General features: G+C 35.2%; 1 long non-coding RNA gene across 1 annotated transcript; it reads right to left on the reverse strand.

Annotated features, from left to right (window-relative positions):
- Positions 1–1,084: 1,084 nt before the first annotated feature.
- On the reverse strand, positions 1,085–8,823 carry LOC142053919 (uncharacterized). Its single transcript, XR_012659371.1, has 4 exons — positions 8,069–8,823; positions 5,035–5,171; positions 3,431–3,626; positions 1,085–3,203 (listed from the first exon to the last, which is right to left on the reverse strand). It is a non-coding gene; the product is annotated as an uncharacterized LOC142053919 (long non-coding RNA).
- Between the last annotated feature and the right edge of the window lie 13,513 nt (positions 8,824–22,336).

A 22,336-nucleotide genomic window follows, 5' to 3' on the forward strand; every position in this document is an offset into this window, starting at 1 on the left:
ATACCTCTCTCTCATTAGTAATAGTAGCATACTAGGAAATGCTTAACCAAAAGGATATTGAGTGAGTCAGAGGTATTCTGTTGAGAATTCTTGCATCAAGACTCTGACCATACTGAGAAACTTCAAACAGATCTCCCAGTTTTGCAGATAAGTCTCCTGGCCTTCGGGGAAGGTAGGAACAGGCACGCCTGTATGCCTGCCCCATATGCTCCAGAGTGGCTTTGGTTTTCTTTTTTTGTTTTTGTTTTGAGAATAAGGCCAAACTAGGAAGAGATCTCAGGGGAAAGTCAGGTACATGTCAAAACTTTAGTTGTTTTTATCTCTTCAATAAAAATGCAGACTTTGGCAACAGCAGCAATCACCACTCCACTTCCAAAATGTGAAAAATAGTTACAGAGAAGATGGAGATATTCATTCCATGACAATGGACAGTGACAGGACAAGAGGCAATGAGCACAAGCTGATTCAGAGGAAAACCTGATTGCATATAAGAAAAAACATCTTCACCATGAGAACAATTAAACGTTGGGATGGCTGGCCCAGAGGAGTAATGCAATCTCCCCTGCTAGAAATACCCAACACTTGGATTGACAGATCATTCTTGTGATCATTCATATATTTAAACATTATGTAATGGAGTATTAGCAAGCCTAGGATAGAAATATTGCATTATGAGCTGCAAATGAGTTAATGGGCTGTAGAAGTGAGCCTGAAATCAGAGTCCAAATGTAAATCCTTGCAGGCTTAATAACTATTAAAATTATTTCTAGGTATTTCAGCCTATCACTAATTTTAACCTTGACTAATTTTTACTGTGCCATGCAGAAAGGTGCAGAAAGTATGACCTAGATTGAACAGTGCAAAGAGAAAGAACACACAAGGGACACACCGATGTTAGCATCCTAATTAGTAAATGAAACAGTTAATCAGAGAAGAAATATATTTTCCTTTCATAATAAAGAAATTGCTCTAAGTACACATAGTAATGTCATCAATCACTGTCTCTTCGATGGAGAAAAAGTTATCGGCTTATAGCACTCAGAAATGTTGATCCTTTTCCTTACTCAATAGCAACATAGGGACATACCTATCAATTTTATTACAGATCAGAAATGGAGGAAGCACAAAGCAGACGTTTCAATAAGATTAAAGGTCTGAGTTAAACTGACAAGAGACAAGAAAAGCAGTTAAAAATGACACTGTTTGTTCCTGTATACCAAGGTAAAATGTAAAAAATAAACCCACAGCACAATTCTTCATTTCTTGCTTTTGTAATCTAACAAAAACTGCTTGTACTATATAAATGATATTCTTGTTTATGGAGGATTACAAAAAATCCTTTTTAAATGTGGCAAATATAAAAAAGCCCATTTTTTAAAGTATAGACAGCTGCTGGATACTATTTGCAGCGTGTGTATCAAACTGGTAAACCACATAAGTTTGGCACCCATTAGGAGAACACTCTTGCAGCTTATCTTTAGAAAAAATAGCAAATACACCTCTGTGTCAGCACATAGCTTGTTCTGTGATGAGATAAATATTTTGGGGATCTATGCCTGCAAATTGATAAATATTTGATGCAAGTTGATGCAGATTTGAGTGAAACTTGAAAATATTAATGGATAACAGAAAATATTTCCCTTCTAAATACATTAACAATAGGTGAGAGAATAATTTCCTGTTGCCAGCTGTGACACAGTGGAACATAAAAGTACTGTATTATTAATACTGTACTAGATTATTAATAATGAAGCCTATGGTCTATACACAACAGAAGATTAAGTCAGAGGAAAAGCTACAGATCAAATCAGGGTAACCAGTCCCAGCTGACTGTTATGCTTCTCTTTTGAGATCATTGCAGTAGGTCAAAATCCTAAAGCAATTACAGCAAAAACCAAAAAAAAAAAAAAAGGGTCTTTTAAAGAAGGTGGAAAGAAAAGCTAATAATAATTAAAAAACAAAACAAAACCCACCTAAATGATCTATCTCTGTTGCATTATGGCAAATGCTCAAAGCTGTAGTTTGTCAATACCTCTCTTCTGCAGTGAGTTTTGCAGTACCAATAATACTACTTTAAAACCTGTTCCAGCTCAGATTTCTGTAAAAAGCAAATGAGTATTAGATGATATTCTTGTTCTGAGAAGCTACCTAATTCTCAGTTTGACCATTAAACATAAGGCATCACCCCCTTTTCATCCCCTTGCACCTCTCTCCTTTTTTCTCAGACCACGATTTTAACTTATTTTCTTCCCTTAAAATCAGCACACCTAGAAGGAACAACAAAAGATTGCAAATGAGTGTAATAACACACCAGTATATTCTTGAAATCCCGTATTAATACATCAGAAAACTGTAAAGCAACCTCTCTCAATTGGAGGTATGGGTAAGTGATCTCATACAACATGGTTTTTCGATAAGATGACAGGGATAATGCTTGAAGGTGTACCATATCTTACTTTCTTGAAAACAGGTCAACGTTCAAAAGTTCGGTAACAGTTTTGATTATAATCATGGTTCAGGGCTTATAAAGTAACATTTTCTTAACAGCTAAAGCTTATGTTTTAAACAGATAAAATCTGATATTTTAAGAACCTTAGACAACTAAGTTTAATTTTCATTTCAGAGTGTTAAGTTTCATTCACTATGCACAAATTCTTTCAAAGGAGAGCACATCACGTCTAAGCTGTTTGTGTAGAATTAGGATACCAGTCTATATGCTTAATGCCTTCCAGAGGAGAAGCAGAAAACAGGGGACACGGAAAGGTCTCCAAAGAGATTTTTTTACAAGTCATCCAATCCACTAAGAAATATAGTAATCGAGTTGGAAGAGCCTTGCTATACTTTTGAAATCACTCAAATATCATGCCTCCATTCAGCCATACACATTACCCTTCCCAGTGTAATAATTTGAATGTTGGAAAAAGCACAATGTCAGGGAAGCCAATGCAGAGCTGGAGAATATTCAGAGACAGAAACTGACATTTGGCTAGGAAAAAAGCAGTACTGAAACACAGTAAGAAATGCCAGCAACGACTGTCAAGACTTGTAGGGAGGAATCCTTTCTGTAATTAGAAACAGTCTCCATATGTTCCATGCAAGTAACTCCGCAAAAGATGCCGGCCAGAAGCAAGCTCCAAAATTCCTTTGATCAACGAGTGATGTTACAAGGATTCACACTTGGGAAGCACCTTGTTCAAATTTCTCTTCATGATCAGAAGGTGAAAAGGTGTTAGGGAGAAAGGTGAAGAAAAATAAGGTAACCCAGAGCACAATCAAATGACTTATTGGTCCATTGGTTGTCCCCCAGTGAAAAATTCTACTGTTGCTAGACCCCCAGATACCATACAGCTGGAAAAAACCACATATTTAATACCCATTAACACATTTCCACAATCTCAATATACTAATCAAATCAATGATTATCCCTTACCCAAGCTGAGCATACTCTGACAGTAAACTCTCTTGCTGAATCACTTCTGCTGCTCTTAATGCACGTGCTGAGGAAATGCAGATGATGTCTGTATCTAGCCATCCTGTGACCCTCCAGGAACTGTTGCTTGGAGGTGTTGTGTTAACAAGTTTCATAGAAAATGTTTTTCTCTCCTTTCTCATGTGGCCAAAAAATCCTTACAGAGCAAAGATACACAGTGAGAATGAAACAGAGGTTCATCACTCGACAAAGACAACAAGAACACGCCCAAACTAATCTTGTCTCATAAAAAGTTTAGAGACAAGTAAAGGTGACTTGGAAGGAGAGATAATAATCATGGTAGCTTGCATGAAAACGAACAAACAAACAAACAAACAAAAAGAAAAAAAATCCCAACAAACTGCCCTAATTTTGTGTCTTCTACTTATCTTCTGCTTTACGAATCACCATTTTTGATCAAAGATTAGAATAATTAGTGATCAATCACAATTAAAACCAAATCACTGCTCATAAGAGCACTGGGTAAGAATGCAAAAACTATTCTGATTTTCACTTGTCTTTCTATCAAAAAATATTTTAATTTAAGGAGTCTTTGGCTTTGTTTTTAAATTCAGTATTTTAAGAGGAGAGCTACAAAAATGATCAGGGGACTGGAACATCTCTCTGGGTTTTTTTCAGCCTGGAGAAGAGAATACTGAGGGACGATCTTATCAGTACTTATAAATATCTGAAGGGTGGGTGTCAAGAGGATGGGGCCAGACTCTTTTCAGTGGTGCCCAATGACAAGGCAAGGGCCAATGGGCACAAATTCGAACACAGGAAGTTCCATCTCAACATGAGAAAAAACTTCTTTCCTGTGAGGGTGCCAGAGCAGTGGAATAGGCTGCCCAGGGAGGTTGTGGAGTCTCCTTCCCTGGAGACATTCAAAACCCTCCTGGACGTGTTCCTGTGCCCCCTGCTCTAGTTGTGCCTGCTCAAGCAGAGGGGTTTTGGACGAGATGATCTCCAGAGGTCCCTTCCAACCTCTACCATTATGTGATTCTACAGTTCTGCAATTTTTGAGTTGCACTTCCTAGTTTTGAACTCTCATCACATGAATTTTATTAGTGTGCTACATATACCACACTAATAAATGGTATATTATATGTAAATTTATTATATATTCAGTATTAATATTGCATGTGTGTTACTTTAATAGGTACAATATTACTTTTTCATCTCTTTTAATCAGAGTAAGTTATGGCTACACTTGTTCATTTTCTGTTATTTTATGGTAAATTATAACAATTAAGTATATCTCCTGTAGTCCAGATTTACTACCCGTCCCAGTTAACTGATCTCTTGGTAGCTGAATAAACTACTTAAAAACCCCATATCATTAAAGAAATTAAGGCACAGAGAAAGAATATTTTCTTTGTTCACATGTGCAACTTCACTTGAGATTGCTGGAAGTTATCTGGAAATGACTAAAGGTAGCCTTCAACCCAGCTGTCCCTCATCTTCCATCATCCTGTTCCAGGCATACTAAAATTTATGAAAGTCATTTTAATGTTTCACTGGGATTAGGTCTATAAATACCATAAAGTTGCTTTACTTCATAGTACCTGATAAACTCACAGCTACATGAAGATTCCTGGATGCTTCCTGAAAAGCTGGTGAACTATCATGTGCGAAGAAAATGATTTGAACGATCAATTAAATCAGCATTGCATAGTGGTGCAGCAGACATTGAATTAGTCACCTGAATTTCAAGAAAAAGGTAGTTACCTTTCTGACCAAAAATATCCAGGTACAGAACAATAAAACATAGTTCCAGCCCAGAGGTTGCAAAGAAGGAAAGGAAGAAAATAACACTACAACTCGTACACCCATAAAGCACCCAGAACTAAACTGATTCCATGGACAAAATTAATCACTGCATATTTTGTTGAAAATTACTGTTCTTTTATTTACCAATAGTAAATCTATTGTCAGTTTTTATCAAGATATGATGTATTCTGTATTATGAAACCCAACTCTCATTTCTGGAGTTTCATTTTTTTAAAAAAATTGTAGACGTGGCACATCAGTACATGGTTTAGGAGGTGTGGTGTTGTTGGGTTGAAGGTTGGACTTGATGATCTTAGAGGACTTTTTTAACATTAATGATTCTATGATTCTAAAGTCTCATATCAGTCATACTGCAATTAATAATTTTTCCTTCTCTGCCCTGATATTATCTTTGTACACTAAACTGTGCATAAGACATCATTACTAATAAACAGGCCACAACCTGGAACCAAAGAAATCTGTAACATTCAACACAACAGAAAGATACGACATGTATCACACTGTCAGACTATTCATTAAGCCTTGTCAAAAAGGGCTCTCTACAAAGTCAGTAGTCTTTTCATTTCCCTGAAAATCCTCATGTCAGGTAATAACCCTGAGAACCTGTGACATAACTCATCTTCATCAGCCTTTAAGAACAAGTAAATTGCAAATGCATATTCCCAAGGACCTGCTCAACAGTACTCCCTGGTCACATACAGCAGATGGACTAGTGTTTGGCAGTCATCTTTGGTGTCTGGCAATCATTTTAAGTGTCAAACACAATGTTGTAGTGTAAGAGTGTCAGGTCAGTAGGTTCCAAGCTATTTAAAGTTGTTTTTTTTTTCTTGCTTCCATCTATTGGCACCACTTTTCTCTTTCCTTTCTACTAGTGCAACTGAAAATTATGTTCATTATATTTTCTTTTTCCTTTTTCAGTGTTGTCATGGTCAGATCATATGGATTAGATAAGAAAGCATGATGTCAAAATACCAATAAGTACCTGATTTTTCAGTGAATATTAAAATAGAGCTGTCAATGCTTTTAACTTCATCCATTATCAATATAACTAATTGTTATTTACTTATTTTTGAATTTTCAAATTTTTCCTAAAGAACACTGATAAAGCAACATTTTGAGCAAGTCTTCATTACACACCAACAGCAATACTGAACACAGAAAATATTATTATTGTATACTAAAGAAAGTTTTTTCCCCACTGTGCTTTTGCTCGCCAGAATCTTTCATTGATTTATTTTGATCATTGTCTTCATAAACATAAAATATATGCAGTTGTTGACACTGTTGACCTTGGACAGATAAAAAACATCTGCTCATGAGAAGCAATGCAAATAACCCTGTAATTTAGAAATCTTTAAAAAGATCAGGAAAAAAACACATTTAATAAGCGAGGTCGTTGAACTACTATAGAGTTGGGTAGCTGAATGGTTTCTAGCTTTCATTTAACATGGATGAAGCTATACACAATATCAAAACTTTAACAATCCCAACTAATATAATGAGAAACAAGATTATCTCATGTTATATTTATGTTATTCTGTTTAACGTTAGAAAGCAATCTGCAAGACTGGTAATACTCACTCTCATTTTAGGCTTCTTGAGTAGGCTGCAGGTAAAGACAATTACACGCAGACACTCACAAATAGGACCTCTTTTTTCATAATTTATTTTTCCAAATGTTTGTGTGCAAATGCAGCACACACTGAAAAGACCAAAAAGTAAAAAACGTAATCTGAAATTTTTCAGAAGTTATAAATGGTTTAAAAAATAAGAGAAATTTCTGGATATTCTTCTAAAATACATATCTCAACAATAATTTCTATCAATCATCTGCTGTTCCACACAACATTAAATATTTGGAACCAAATCTATTTGGCAAATATCAATTAAAGAATTTGGCCCAAGAAGTCCAGGTACTTAATATATTCTAAAGTTTTTACCAAAACAATGAATAAGGTTCAGTTAAAGGCATATAAAATATGGTAGACAATCCTTCTGCAATCAGAACAAGAAAAATCTGCATTTCTTCCTAAACAGTTTGTCTTCCTTCCCCAAGCCTCACTCTGTTCCCAGAGTAGCACTCATTTGGTATATGCTGTGCTTTAATAAATGAACTATAGCCTTGTGAACAAAAGGAAGTGAACAAATTTTCCTTTGATACAGGAGGTCATGCATAAGGTTTTTCAACAACTGTTTTGGTAATGACAGCCTTTATAGTCCTTGCAAAACTAAAGAGTTTTGTGGATTTATTGTTCTTCTGAAGGGCCTTTGCTCATGAAAATAAACGGCAATTTCCACTGGTAATAATATTTACTATAAAAATACATTAGATGTCATTCATGTTTCAAGGTAACAGCCAACATCCAGGATCCAGCACTGTCTTACATCAACTTTCTTGCTGCTCCTTCTGTGGCTTCAGATACTGTGCAGTTTGAGACAAGAGCCTGATGAACAGACATACACTACTAATGGTACCTGTTACGGCAACTTGTATGAGCTTTTATTCTTGAAACAACAACAACAAAAATGGTTACCCCAATAGACTGAAGAGCATTTTCAGCACCTGCTGAAAATCACATTCTATTTTGAGGTAACATTGGTGGGATTCAGTTGCCTAAACCTTAGCACCCAAGTGCCTTTTTAGACACCTGAAGTAACTGAACATATTCGCATTAGACTGACAAGAACTATATTTTCAAGAAGAAATATCTTTTTTTTTTTTAAATTTTTAAACAAAAATGGAAATAAGATTGTGTGAAATTCAGTTGCCTGAATACAGATGTCTACCACCACTTCAGGGTAACTCACCTGGCCTTCAGTACTTCCAGAATGGTGCAAGCTGTTTATTGTTATCTGTCAGTTCATTCAGATGTCTCAGAAGTTTATCACTAGAAGCCAATATCTCAGTGACATATTTTTTTAAAATCTTCATGAAAACTTACTTTTTGAAGTTTTCAAAAAAAAGATAAAAAGGAACCTTGAAATATCTGAAATATTAACTAGCCAAATATTAGAGCTAAGTTGAAATGCTTTTAATGGAAAAAAAGTTTGGAGCGTATTAAATGGGCATAGATTTCATGTTTTCATTCCTTGCAGTTTTGATAATCTATTAGCACCAGAAATAAGAAAGGAAAATAAAACTTTAGGCTATGCAATTACAGCTAACCAGAACTGAGAAATTTTGGTCTCTCTCTTTGGCCCAGTAGTTCTCTAAAGAAGTCATAATATTGCTTCTTCCAAGCTGTACACCTGAAAATAGAATTTTCTGTTAGCATTTCAATGCTTTCTTGTTATCCTTCTTGCTCATTAACTTAAGCAATATTCCTTACAGCACATGTGCACTTCCTTTACTGATGGTTAGCTGTAGAATCTACCACACTTCAGTTACCTCACTCCCATACTTCCACCTGTATATTTTTTTCACATCTTTCCCACTGTTTTCCTGCAAGTAGAAGAGCTGCTGTGAGAATCATGAATAAGCCTAACAAGGATGAAAAAAGGTCCCTTTATAGCATTGAGTGGGATGCAGTAAAAGATTACAACATGTAAAACCAAAGTAAAGACTGGAGAAAAGCTGATGACATGGATTTAAAAAATGTGTATTTAAGACTGACAGAGATTAGGACAGCTTTATCTTTACTGCAGCTTTATTAACTCCACTGAAGTTACCTCAGAGACTCAGCTATTATAAAACAAAAAACCCACATTTATTGTTTTTTAAATATTTGTGCTTTCTAAAGGTGTCATTATTTTTTAGCCTACTGTGACTGTCAGCCCTGAAAGATGAATCCTTATGGGAATCTACCAGTGATCCATCTATGCAACACTGCTTCAGCATGAATCATCCTTAAACTGACAACTCACACTGCTGTCTAGAATTTAGTAGTTTCTTTTTCACTTGCTCCTATGTTTAAGTAGCTAAATAAGTGAAGCAATTTATCTTTTTATAACCTCATGAAAAATTCTTTTAACTTTTTCTGACTCCACACAATTAATGAAATAAAATACTGATAACAACATTAGTAAAATTCAATACAATATTCCAGGTAAAACTGAAAATTAGCAATGTAAATGAGGCATAAGTATAAAACTTCCTGCTCTCTATTCCAGTCTTCTGTTTAGGCTGCCAATGAAAAGGAAGCTTCCGGCCAGTGGAAACACAGAATTCTTCCAAAGTCTTCCAATAGCAAGTGAAAATAAAAAACTACCCCTCCACTTCAGAAACAGAACTTGATAAATTAATGGAAAGGTTTATGAGACATGTTGCAAGACCAATCTCCATAGTGTGGACAACCCTATATAAGCCCCAAATAGTACTATTTTAAGGCCACTTGAACACAAAACCAATGATACTCAGTCATTGTACAAGATCTAGTAAGTATAATATAAACAGAAACTGTCTATACCTTTCTCCTTCTTCCACTTCCACTTCAAGGAATGTGTCCTGATTACGTACCCACATAGTCTTCTAAAAATACTATGGTAAAAAATAGTAGGATATACATAGTACATACATAGTGGATCTGTGGCAAACCGTAATTTTATTCTTTGCCCTTTCATTTGCAGAGAAGGATCTCCATAAATAAATATTTCCTAGAACGAAAGTACATTACAAAAATCTTTAGCTCATTTAAATTCAGAACCACATACTAACACTTTAAGCCTGCAGATGTTTAGTTTGGAAATGAAGCCGTTTGCCCATATAGTGTGATCAGTTTACTTATGTTGTTATAGTTTAGTCATTGTTTGAGTTGATGCCTGACACAAATGAGTCTTTTTTTTCCCCTCTAACATTTACATTTTCTTTTTTACTGTTTATATGATAATACCATCATGACAAGATCATTCTCTGCTCATGCAATCCTTTCCTTTCACGGTGCTTTGAGAAGCATGAACATCATTTTCGTTTTCCTCTTTTTATGTGGAGATTGAATATCCAGCTGTTACCTTCATTAAGTCTGCCACAGGCAAGGATCTGGCTTTACATACCTGCAGAGACAACTTTCATGGTGTTTTAATGACTAACTATAGATTGAGCAAAGTGACTCAAGAGCAAATGCAAGCAAAAGCTGAGCTCAAATGAGCGCCAGAGCTGTCAATTTCCAATTAGGAGACTTGTTTGTCTCTCACGACAGCTAACCACCACAAATTACATGCTTTAGCACTGTTGGTTAATCTTTTGCCACCTGACAGATGGAAGTAAATCAGTTGACTTATGTTAATCACTTCCAGGAAGTGAGAACTATTTAAATCTTGGCACAGTTTTGCATCTGTGAGGACAGCATTAGGAGATATCACAACAGCAACCCATTATTTATAGATAAGGTGTAATCTGAAGTGTGTGTGGGGTGGAATGAATAGCAGAGAATATGGGGAAAATGAAAGGCATTATTCAACCTCTTCTCAAAAGCTCTTCCACTTGAGGAGAAAGCTTCTGGTTGTTCGTATCTTGCATATTTTATGTTTTTACAAAGCTGAACATAATTTTCAGCAAAATCAAGTTGTTATCCTGTGTATGTGTAGAAGAAATGCACACAGGTCTCCTGAAGAGGTGTTTGGCAATTTATACCTAGCAACAGTATCAGTGAGTAATAACTAAACACACCTCAACTAAAAATAAGAAAATAAACTTGTCACTACCAAAAAAAAGTGGGATGAATTCTGTGTGGAAAAATGGAGAACAAGTTTCTTCATTAAAAAATGACTAAGTAATATTTGAAAACTTGCAAAACACCTATTAAGACCTTTGGCATGTAGATTTAAAAAGTCAAGCTGATGGCATGAACCTTGGACTAGTGCCTGGTAACACATTCCAACATTAGAACAAACTGCATTTCAAAGCATGAGAAGATCGACTCACAGTTTGCTTTTTGCAATTTTCCCCTTTTAATACAACTGTATAACATTTTGGAGAACAGTTTGGATTTCCATAGTACCTCATTGTTCTCCTAGTGACTGCCCTTTCGACAGGATTAATACTGCCATAACTGCAGTAAGTTATTTGATGGATATGGGCTTTCAAGCACTTTTATTTAGTTCAAAATCACATGTGATATAATGTAATTTAGGAAAAAAAGGCAATAGGATCATTATTTAAATTCTTTTTCACTTTAACTCAAAATTCAAACTTCCAAATTTGGTAAGGAAAAATGCTTCAGGATAGAAAGGAACCTTCTCTGGGAAATGTCAAAAAGGAGTACTTCTGAGGTATATTTTTTTGTTGTAAAAATAGAAAAATAGTTCTATAGCTACAGAACACAGTTTGCAATTTAGATTGCAGGCAAGTAAGCAGGTGCCATTTTACGACTGATCATTAACCTGACCTCCTAGTGCTCATGAAGGACATTACAGTCTTAAACTGCACAATCCCATCGTATCACCACCACCTCCCTACTTACACATGCATTTACTCAGTTCATTTCCCCAGTGCTCTTACAAACAGAGATCTACTTCACTGAGATTGCAAGATAGAGACACTCTGGGGCTGGATTAAGATTATATGGACGTTAACAAATTCAAAACCCCTCCTGAACTTTCCTAATTTACTTTAATGCACTTATCTTTCTTATTGGGTTCCCTTTGGAGAATGTTCTTTTCTGTGCTTCATGGCTTTCAATGGTTTTCCATAGCCTTCAGAAATCCTTGTGCTTATACGTAGTATTACCAGCACTGCTAATTGAAAAGACAGCGTTATTGCATTCTGAATTAGATATGAAATTGTACTAAGAATTCTTAGACCTTCCTCTCCCCCCCCCCGCCCCAATATTTTTTTCTGACAACATTTACTATCATCTTCACAAAGGATGCATTTTACTCTGGCTCACAAGTCTAACTTGCTTGTTTTCCTTCTCCTACATAGTGATTTTGTACTGTGCCCTGATTGATCCATTTTCAGAAACACACCAGGTTAATTATCATTCATGCTCGCAACAGCCAGCATACATTCCACTTCAATGGGTAGAGGAGATTCTGCAGAGCTGTTTAACCAAATGAACAGGCCACAGAAAATCATGGTGCTAAATATCACTTCCCAGGTAATTAACTATGTGCCCCCCATCAACCTTCTTTCACATTTTGTTGATGTTTTCACTGCAAGCAGAATGTTGTGTCTTTAAAACATAATACATAAAAATTTGGTTGACAGTATTGTTTATGCACAGAAACACACATACATATAAAAGGCTGTTCATTGGCTTTCTGCCTACGCAGCTGATTTTTTTTTCCTGGCATAAAACATGAGTAAACAGTAAAAAATCTCACATTCAGAGAAATTAATAACAAAGTTATGAAATAAACTTATTTATTACCTTGTTGGCCTTCAACCTGTCCAAAAGTTTACTGCTACATGTAAGCATATACAGCTCATTGCAGTTCAATCAACACACATACAAAATTATGTATTACAGTATTATTTGAATATGTGAGTGTTGGTCCTCTGAGGTTAAACATAAAATTCCTCAAGCTGTAAAGAGCTGTCCCGAATTTCTTCTCTACAACTGAAAAAATTTCATTGGTTAAAAGGTGATATCTTGTTGGTTTTTTTTTCTTTCCCATGCATCAAAAGTCCTGTCTGCTCTGCCATATTTTCCAAACAAGTTGTGTTGAACTATTACAGATATCCATATCATTCTTATGTCCTTAAATTGCACCTCCAGCAATACAGAGACCTTAGCAGGAAAGATAACACAAAGATCCACCAGTACTGAATTTTCAGGTGTGGTCATCATTTATTTACCTTATAAAGCTCCTATTTTAAAGGTATGTAAGTAGGTATCTCAGTGGAATATCTGATTATTGTGATTAATAATTGGGAGAAAAAAAATAGCTCAACTAAAACACTGGAGGTCCGCCAGACAGAACTATAAAATGACTGAAATGAAATAACTAAATTAAATGAAAACCAAAATATCACCTTATTAACATGAATAATCCCATTATAAAACACAATACAAGGGTTTCTGTGTGTTTATTGAAGTAAAACCATCTTGTGTGCTCTATTTTTTCTACTTTATTGATATGGCTATTTGAATGTCCAATGGCTATAGATACTAATTTTTTTATGAGTATGAATTCTGAGTTTTAACATTTCTTTCAATGGATGTATAATAAACTACAACCTTAAGTCACAAGAATGTTTATGTCACAGCAAGCTATACAGGGGGTAAACAAGTTCTTTCCAAAAAAATGGAAAAACGGGCACTAATAACAGAAACTATCATATAATTTCAGCTTGATTTTCTCAAAGAAAGTTTGCTTGACTTAACAAAAAGGGAATTAAGCTTCCTGAAAAGTAAAATTCACCTGTAAGTCATTCTTGAAGAGCGGCAGCTAAAAGTTTCAAGATTGACAAGCCTAGAAATTGAACATGCATCAAATTTCAAAAGGGACTGAAGCTCAGAAAGTACTTAAAAATTATTATTGATGAATGAAGATACAATATTTTCACTTATAAATTAGTATAGAGACTCACATTAAACTTAGTAGACATAAATATACATAAATTTATAAAATATATATATTTAAAAATACATAAAATATGCAAACAAGACTTTGAAAACAAAGTTAAAAAATTATAATAGAGTTTGGGGCTTCCACCATCTACACTGAGTATGAATTTCTGCCATTAGAAAAGAAGCCTTGAAATAAAGCAATAAAGAACAATTCAGGAAACTGGCAAAATTTGTGTGTCTGTACATAGGAAATGTAAAGAGCACATATTTGTACACATACGAATATACAGCTGACACAGTAGGTGTGAGGGAAAAAACAAACGAAGGAGGAGCATTATCAAGCATTTGATAATGCTTGTTAATTATTTGTTAAAATGGTAACTGTTGGAGGAAAAACTGAGAAATATCTGAGGTTCTTGGTCACAGTTTAAACCAGACTACAGACTGATTCCCACAGCATTTGATAAATGGAAATTCACAGAACTGGTGTCAACTCTTGTTGAAATTAATTGGTTATCAGTAGATGCAGGGTTTCAGACTAGCATTGCAGTGAAGAAGGTGAATATATTGTGAAAAAGCTTTTGTCAGCGGTTTTTCAAGTAGCTGTTTCCCATTTCATAAGAAATTATTTTAAACTCTCTTATAACTGTGATTTTGACCTCCATGGGGGGAAAAGTACATCGAGTGGAGGACCACGGAGATCAATACTGGGACTTATTTTTATAATTTAATAATTTCATTAAGAACATACTGGAAGATATGAAGTCAACTTTTTTTTTCCCCCACAGACAGACTTGAAAGAAAACCAACAAGAAGATGGCAGACCTAACCTACACACATATTTGGGTATTTTGGAATAACAGTTTGACTACAATGCAATTGCTTTGGTATTAAAGAGCAGCTGTATACCAGGAGACATCTAATAAACACAGCCCAGATAAATATTCCTTGACAGAAATGTATGAAAACAAGACGAAGAAACACCTATGGTGTGTGAAACTAAATAAGAACTTGCTGTATCATTATGTCTGTAATTATGTCAAGTAACTGGGAAGATCAGAAACTAGAGAAGCATTACTTTTTCTACATATACAAAATCAGATATGGCTGCACCTAAAAAAAATTAATCACAAATGAAAGAACATGAAAAATAGAGGAGGTTGATTTCCCTTTATACCAGAGTATAGCCAAAAGCAAGGGGATAGGATGATTTTTCATAAATATATTTAAGCAATGTACCACTGTTTCAAGACCATCATAGAAAATTAATGCAAGAAAGCTCATTTAATCTCCCTCCTTCATTCCCAAGACCTATACTGATGCCATTCTTAAAGGAATATTTCTGTGACTATTCCAAGAATATTCTAAGACTTCCAAGTATTGGGTCTCTATAATCTTCTTTAGCATTCTATTTTAACACTGTTCTTTAACAATAGAATGCTTTCTGCATGTCTTATCCCAAGATTCCTTGCTAAAATTTAGACTTGATACATTTTGTCCTATTCATCATGGTCACAACAGAAATTTTTCTAACTTTTTTGATCAAAACAGTGCAATATTTTTACTTACTTGAAAACACTTAGGCAATGGGAGGGATGAAGGAATGGAGGTGGAAGACAGTCAACTCTTCTTTAGGATAAATAACTGCAATTTATTCAAATGTCTCCCTATAAGCTATATTATTAGATACTTTATTATATTTTTTGTTCTGCCCAAGACTATTCAGTGTTGTATACCTTTCTTAAGATGCCTGTGGCTCTAAATAACACCCCATCCACCTATGTTTGCATTAGTAAAATTAAATACTTCCATGGAACACTTTCAGGCTTTGAAACTCAGTTTCTTATACAGCTAAATTGTTATAATGGCTCTTTATCATATTTTGGCTCATACAAATTAGTGTTTTCCAAAATAATACTCAAGGACACAAAAGGAACAATTTCTCGTAAGCATTCTGATCCAATTGTCCTTTTCCAAAAGATAGGAAGTGGTATAATGGTGTCATATGAGCCATTCTCTACCAGTTGTTTTTCATGACAGACTCCCTGGCATATTTAATTTACTAGAACACACTTAGCCTGACCAGTATTGAGTCAAGTGAAAGGATTACTGCATTTCTTTCATAGATGGAAGTATTGCCTTTTGCATAGAAAGCACACATTGGCATGATGTTATGAGGTCATCTTGTGATCCTTTGTAGCTCTTCCATCATTTTCTTAAGAGTGTTCTTACTTATGCAACTAACAAAGTAGAGAAAAGACCTTAAAAAAGTCGAAGTGCAAGCTTATTTTGAATTTTAACCCAGGCTTCAACATACCTGATGGTACCAACCAACTTTATGTTGCCTTGAATTTAATAAACATAACTTCTTTTCCATCATTCAGTTCCTTAACAAAATTTCTAAATACTATTGGATCCACGACAGTCTTCCTGTAGATTTTTACTTGATACAGCCATTATTTTAATCATTCAGAATAATATATATCAAGTCATTTAGAAACTAAAAAAATTTAAAGGTCTACAATAGTTGACTAGTAACCATTTTGGGAAAGAAAACAAAAAGGGTGGACTTCTATTCCTTTTGTGAAACGTTGGGGGAATAGCATGAGTTGAATTACTTCTTAGGTTCCTGTTCATACACACTCGCTATGAATTTATGCTTCAGATAATCCAGGGGTATTTAGACAAAACAGAATTTCCAGTGCTGTGATGCTTAACACTACATCCAAAGCTGATAAAACAAAAATCTGCAGTGTTTTTCCAGATGTATTATGTCCCATACTCTTTTGGGACCCTGGGACTAGAGAGGTCAGAAAGGATCCAATGTTAGACCATCCTAGACAGTGACAAACTGGGCACAAAGGCTTTCCCCCACAGAAGGGCTGCTGAAGATAAAATATTAGAGATTACAAATCCTTTGACTTGCCCCCTAAATTTCTGATCTTCTGAAAGGTACGGGTATCCCTAGTGTTTCTTTCTGTGATCCAAAGTCTATACCTCCATAGGGCTGATTTTTAAGCAGATGTTGTTAGGATGAAAGCTCTTCTTTAAATGAAATATGCCTTTGTCCTAAAAAAGTTGAATGAACTTCACTCCCATTAACTCCCGCAAACTTTGTGGATTATAGAAGAGTTTTGTTACTGACTTTTGTCAAGGCCTACTGCTTTGAGCTATGTAGTTATCCAGGCTTTCATATTAACAGAAGAAATGGCTCAGACAAGTGTGACCTTCTGAATCAGTGCTTTTTTGTGGGATTCAGAAAATGTAATCTGAAACTTGTACAACACAGCAAAATTAAGAGAGGCATACTCTTAATACAGATTCTAATGAATAAGGTATAATTCTAGTGAGATGCAACATCATTTAGTATATTTTACCTTTAAAATTACAATTTTCTAGCTAGGTAAGTGAAAAACAGACAGTTGCTTTCTAACTTTTTCATTTTTTTTTTTTTTCTCTTAAATGCAGTTTACTCATCTAGTTCATCTTGTCCATATTTTTAAATAATTCTATTTTCTAGTTTATCTACCCTGTGAATTATCACAGCTTGATTAAGCGAACACTCTAAACTCTTCCTACACTAATGTCCTAAACTTTGGTTTCCTTGTAATCAGGGAGAACAATAAAGACAGAACATTACAGGTTGCACCCAGTAGTTAAGGCATACATCCCTGAGGCAAGAAAATATTACTCAATATATAATAAGTTCAAATATTTAAAGGAAACAAAAGGAAATTTAAAATACATATATTTAAACATTCTACAGTTCCATAAGTAGAATCCTTTTATGTTTTGCATATTATAGTTTGAGAACCGCATTGAAGATAAGCTTTCAATTTGATATGTAAAATAGACACTTTGAATATTATGTAAGATTCAGTTAAAAAAAAGATAAAATGTTTTATAATTAGGATAAATACGTAAGCAAAGTGATCATTGACATTAAGATTTCTCCATAAGTTGTGAGAGTGTTTCCTTTTGCAGGAGCACAACATATTTCTTGATGCCAACTTAATTTAATTGGATGCTTTTTGATACTACAGAGCAACTGAAGTGTTCTTAAAATGGTAAGCTGTATCATAAAAGTACAACTAGTATGTTTGGGAAGTTGATTTTAGAAAAAATACTTTTGTTGAGAAGGAGAGGAGAGGAGAGGAGAGGAGAGGAGAGGAGGGGAGGGGAGGGGAGGGGAGGGGAGGAGAGGATATCTCTTTGCATTAACATTTTCTGCTGAAATACTTCAGAGCAAAGAGCATCACTACTGGTTTCTGGAAGCTTTAAATCTGTTTTAGACATGTGGGCTCCAAATTCTCTTGAATACAGAAATAAGGCAAGAAATTGCACTTCCCAACAAAGAAACTGGAAGCTGGAAAAAGGAAAGACAAGAACTCTGTAACATTATTATCTCATTAACATTAATGTTCCCACAAATCTGAGTTCAGAAACTTTTTATTTTTTACTCTAAGCTACATCACTATTGAACTGAAAACTATCTTTGGCCACAACAAAAAAAAAGGTGAGAAGGAAGCTTCTATTTTTGTGTAAAATAAAAAATATCTCATTTCTCAATGTTCCTGAAAGCACAAGACACTGTTACTATCCTCTCTATGATGAAATTCCAAAAGAACTTGTAAAAGCATTTGGCCCCATGTTTGTTGTTGAATGTTCACAGGGGTGTCTTCAGTTCTTCTCCATACCAAAACATTTGCAAAGACTTGTGCTATTCTGTGAGGAAAATCTGTATAGATTTGTCACTTTTTTGATGTTAAACAGTTTTGAAAGCTGAACATTTATTGTACCTTTTAAAGCATTCAGTTGTAAACTGCAGTAGATTAATCTAAGGTACTTAAGTAATTTGTTAGGAGTTGTGTAAATTACAGACTTCAAGAAACTCATACTTTATATTCCTTCAGTAGGTTTTGTCAGCCACATTATTGGAGAGCTTCTTCCTTACATAAACTTCTCTTGGGTATACAGCGTAATGCTCAAGTGCCTCCCCTACAGCTATCCTCTGAAGCAAATAATATATTTACATTTTCATTCCTGTAAATAATGCTGTGGATTTGTGTGAGCAAACTTGCTTCTCTCTGCTCCTATCTCTAAAAAAAGGTAAAACAAAACATAAAATATTTTGCATTTTCTCAATTTTAATTTCATTTTTTAACACTTTCACTACTTCAGGTCCATCAAGAAAACTCCTTCAACTCACAGAAAATAGGGAAGGTGCGGTGGAGAGAATTAATATCCTTATTTCATGTATTTCAACAAGAATAAAGCTTGAGCATAGGTATTTCATATATACCTATATATCGCATCAGTCTGTATTATATTTAAATACAAATATATGATTTATGTTAAGAATAAGCCCCAATGACTTTCATAGTCCTGAATTGTGATTGACTACGGTTGCCAAGGCTCCAAACATGTTTTTTAGGCTTTATCTACAAGCCCTGCTCAAAAAAAACCCTCAGTCCAAAACCAACCAGCAAAACAAAATACCCCAAAATAAAAAAACCCTCTACGATTTACAAAAACATATATTAATTAGTCATTAGTGTTAAATCTTGAAATTACACAGGATACATTGGTATTTGCTGTATTTACATATATATATATGTATATATATAAATTCCTCCTCCCATGAGGAATTTCTCTTGAAACCATTCCAAATGGCAGGACTGAATTCAGTATGCCTAGCCTGTACATGTAATAACCGCTTATAATATATTTTTCCTCAAGACAACCTGTATATAAAACTGGTTGCATTCTAGTTTGTGGAAACAGCATTCCTCAGAACTGAAGTATGGATAGCTTTAGAAATGTAAAGAGGTTCAGATATCAACTAGAAGTAAAAAATAATTTCTTGCGTAATAGTTTACAAAGAAAGACTATGCAAAATTTTCCTCTTTCAGTATAACAACTAGTAATACTCTGTCAAAGGAGGACAGACAAAAAAGGATTTCAAAGGCAAGGTGTGAATTTTTTCTCAAACTTCAAGCACTGCTTTGAGTAATTTCAATATGCATGAATAAATACTTTTCAAATATAAAATTCAAAGTAAATATCCCCCTGAACACTTCATTTTGCTTCCTTCCCACACCAATCCACTTCTCCTTGCCCTTTCAAATAAATATTCTCTGTTTTTTGCAGAACACCCTTAAGACCTTATGACTTAGGATTTGAGGGGCGGTGAGGAGTGCCTATTGCTTCTATTTTAACAAGTGGAATATCTGAATGGTAGATCAAACCAAGGGGACAAAATGAGTCACAGGACTAGTTCAATATTACCTGGTGACCCAGCTATTACACGAATGAAAAAGCACGGAAGTTAACTTATCAAAAATAAGTACCAAGCATGCCAAGGATGACTTAATCTTTCCTTTTCAGCTATTGCTTGTGTTCTCATTCTGCTAACAAACGTTCCCATGATATTGCTATATGATATGACCTTTAACAACTAAAAGGTAGCAGCATTAGACTCTCTTAATACTTGAATACGCTTACAACCCATCACGTACACACGCTAAGAGAATTAACTCTCCACTCTTTCATCAAAATTAGAACCACTAATTTTCCTGTTGAATTGTTTTGCTCCCAAATTCTGTTTCAAATGCCACTCTTCTTCAATGCCAACAGATTATTTGTTTTTAAAAGGAATAACTATTTAATCATTAAAGCTATTTTGCCACAAAGAAAAAAGCAGCTTCAATATATTTGGTCTCCCAATTCATAAATAAGCCATCTAAACTAACAGTTCAGAACTCTTTAAAATTACAACACACTCTCCTTTAGTGCATTTAATATGTTAAATTTCCTCACACAAAAGAAGTCCAAGCTTATTTGCAAATTATTGAAATCTTTTTTATGCAACACATACCAAGAACAAGAGGAAGGGGGAAAAGAGGAGTAATTGTCCCACAGAAAAATGTATTATGTCATAATTTCAAAATGGTGTATCAAGGTGAAATATTTTTTCAAACTGGAAATGCTGAAAATATTTTGAGAAGTACTGAAAAATTTCAGAGACTATAACAATTTTTGATGATTGCTGACACAGTAATATTTATTTGTTTTCTTCTGATTTCCTCACAGTACTTAGGGTAAGAAGACTGTGGAACATTTTTTTGAGATGTCTTGCATATACCATGGAATTTCATGCTTCAGCATTATCATTCTTTTTATTGTAGGTGTAATATTTTGACTCAACTAGTTACTTGGATTGCTCCCAGTTGAAAGCAGCCTATTTTAGTAATTCAGATGTAAGAAGAAATGAAGCAGACTGTGCTTCAAGCTGCTTCTGCCATCTTTGATATTTCATCAGTTTGCACTGTGTTACACACCTTCTGCAGAGAAGGTGTCAAGAACACGTCGTAAAGTTGAAAAATTTTCCTCCTTTTGAATAATAAGAGTTGGATTCTTGAAAATCAATATTTTTTTCATATAATAGCATCCCACTTTAAATGTCTCTGGGAACTAAACTGAATTCCATAACCAAGCTGGTTAGGACACTTGCCTGAGTTTCAGTAGAGAAATTTGCCTAAAAGATTTCCAAACGAATGAGTATATTAGCTACTCTCAATTTCTTCTATGCAAAATATTTAATTTCTAAGAGTTTGATCTTTCATTCTAGCCGTACATTAATGTATGTAGTTTGGAAGCTTTTTGATACAAGGTAAGTGAAATAGATGTTTCTGGATTAAATATATATTGCAACATTGCCCGCAATGGGAACACAGGTTTAGAAAGGACACTGTGCTTTTTCAGATCACAGGCTGATTTCAGTTTCATATGAGTGATATCTAGAAAACTGTCCAGCTGTGTCCTTAGGGCTTCTATGCTCACTGTTGACAGGAGCCAAAACTTCATTAAAAGCAAAGTGATTGCAGCAACTGAAGAGTTGTTGCTCTGGCAAAACAGGCTATTCCTGAGTTGCAGAGCTGAAATCTTGTGCCAGAAACCTGGCTGTCCTTTCACTCTGTAAGTCCATATTCATAATACTGCAGCTGCTCAAATATAGGGCTGCTACCTCATCTCTAGGGCTGACATCTGGAAGAACTGGGTCTAGGCAATGAAAGAGTCACTGGGGGGCGGCTCCCCTGGGAGCCTCCAGCACTCTGGAAAACTGTCTGGGTCCTGGAGGAGAAAAAAGTTTTGAATCAGTATTTCAGGATCCAGTACTGATCCCTACATGAGATAGGGAGAGCAAACTGCCTTTACCTGTGATTTCTGTACTAAGATGAGAAATCTATTTCAGTTAGGGTGTTCTTCTGAGAGAGATGGTAACCTGGCTGGAGAGCAGCTCTGTGGAAAGGGACCTGGGGGTCCTGGTGGGCAGGAAGCTCAACATGAGTGAACACTGCGCTGCTGTGGCCAAAAAGGACAATAGGATGCTGGGTTGCATCAAAAAGGGCATCACCAGCAGAGAGAAAGAAGTCATCATCCCACTCTACCCAGCGCTTGTCAGGCCACACCTGGAGTACTGTGTACAGTTCTGGTCCCCACTATACAAAAATTATGTGGACAGGCTGGAAGGAGTCCAGAGAAGGACTGGGAAGCCTGCCGTATGAGGATAGGTTGAGAGAACTGGGTTTATTCAGCCTTGAGAAAAGGAGGCTCAGAGGGGATC

The sequence above is a fragment of the Phalacrocorax aristotelis genome, chromosome 2 (genome assembly GCF_949628215.1).
Source record: "Phalacrocorax aristotelis chromosome 2, bGulAri2.1, whole genome shotgun sequence".
Lineage (NCBI taxonomy): Eukaryota > Metazoa > Chordata > Aves > Suliformes > Phalacrocoracidae > Phalacrocorax > Phalacrocorax aristotelis.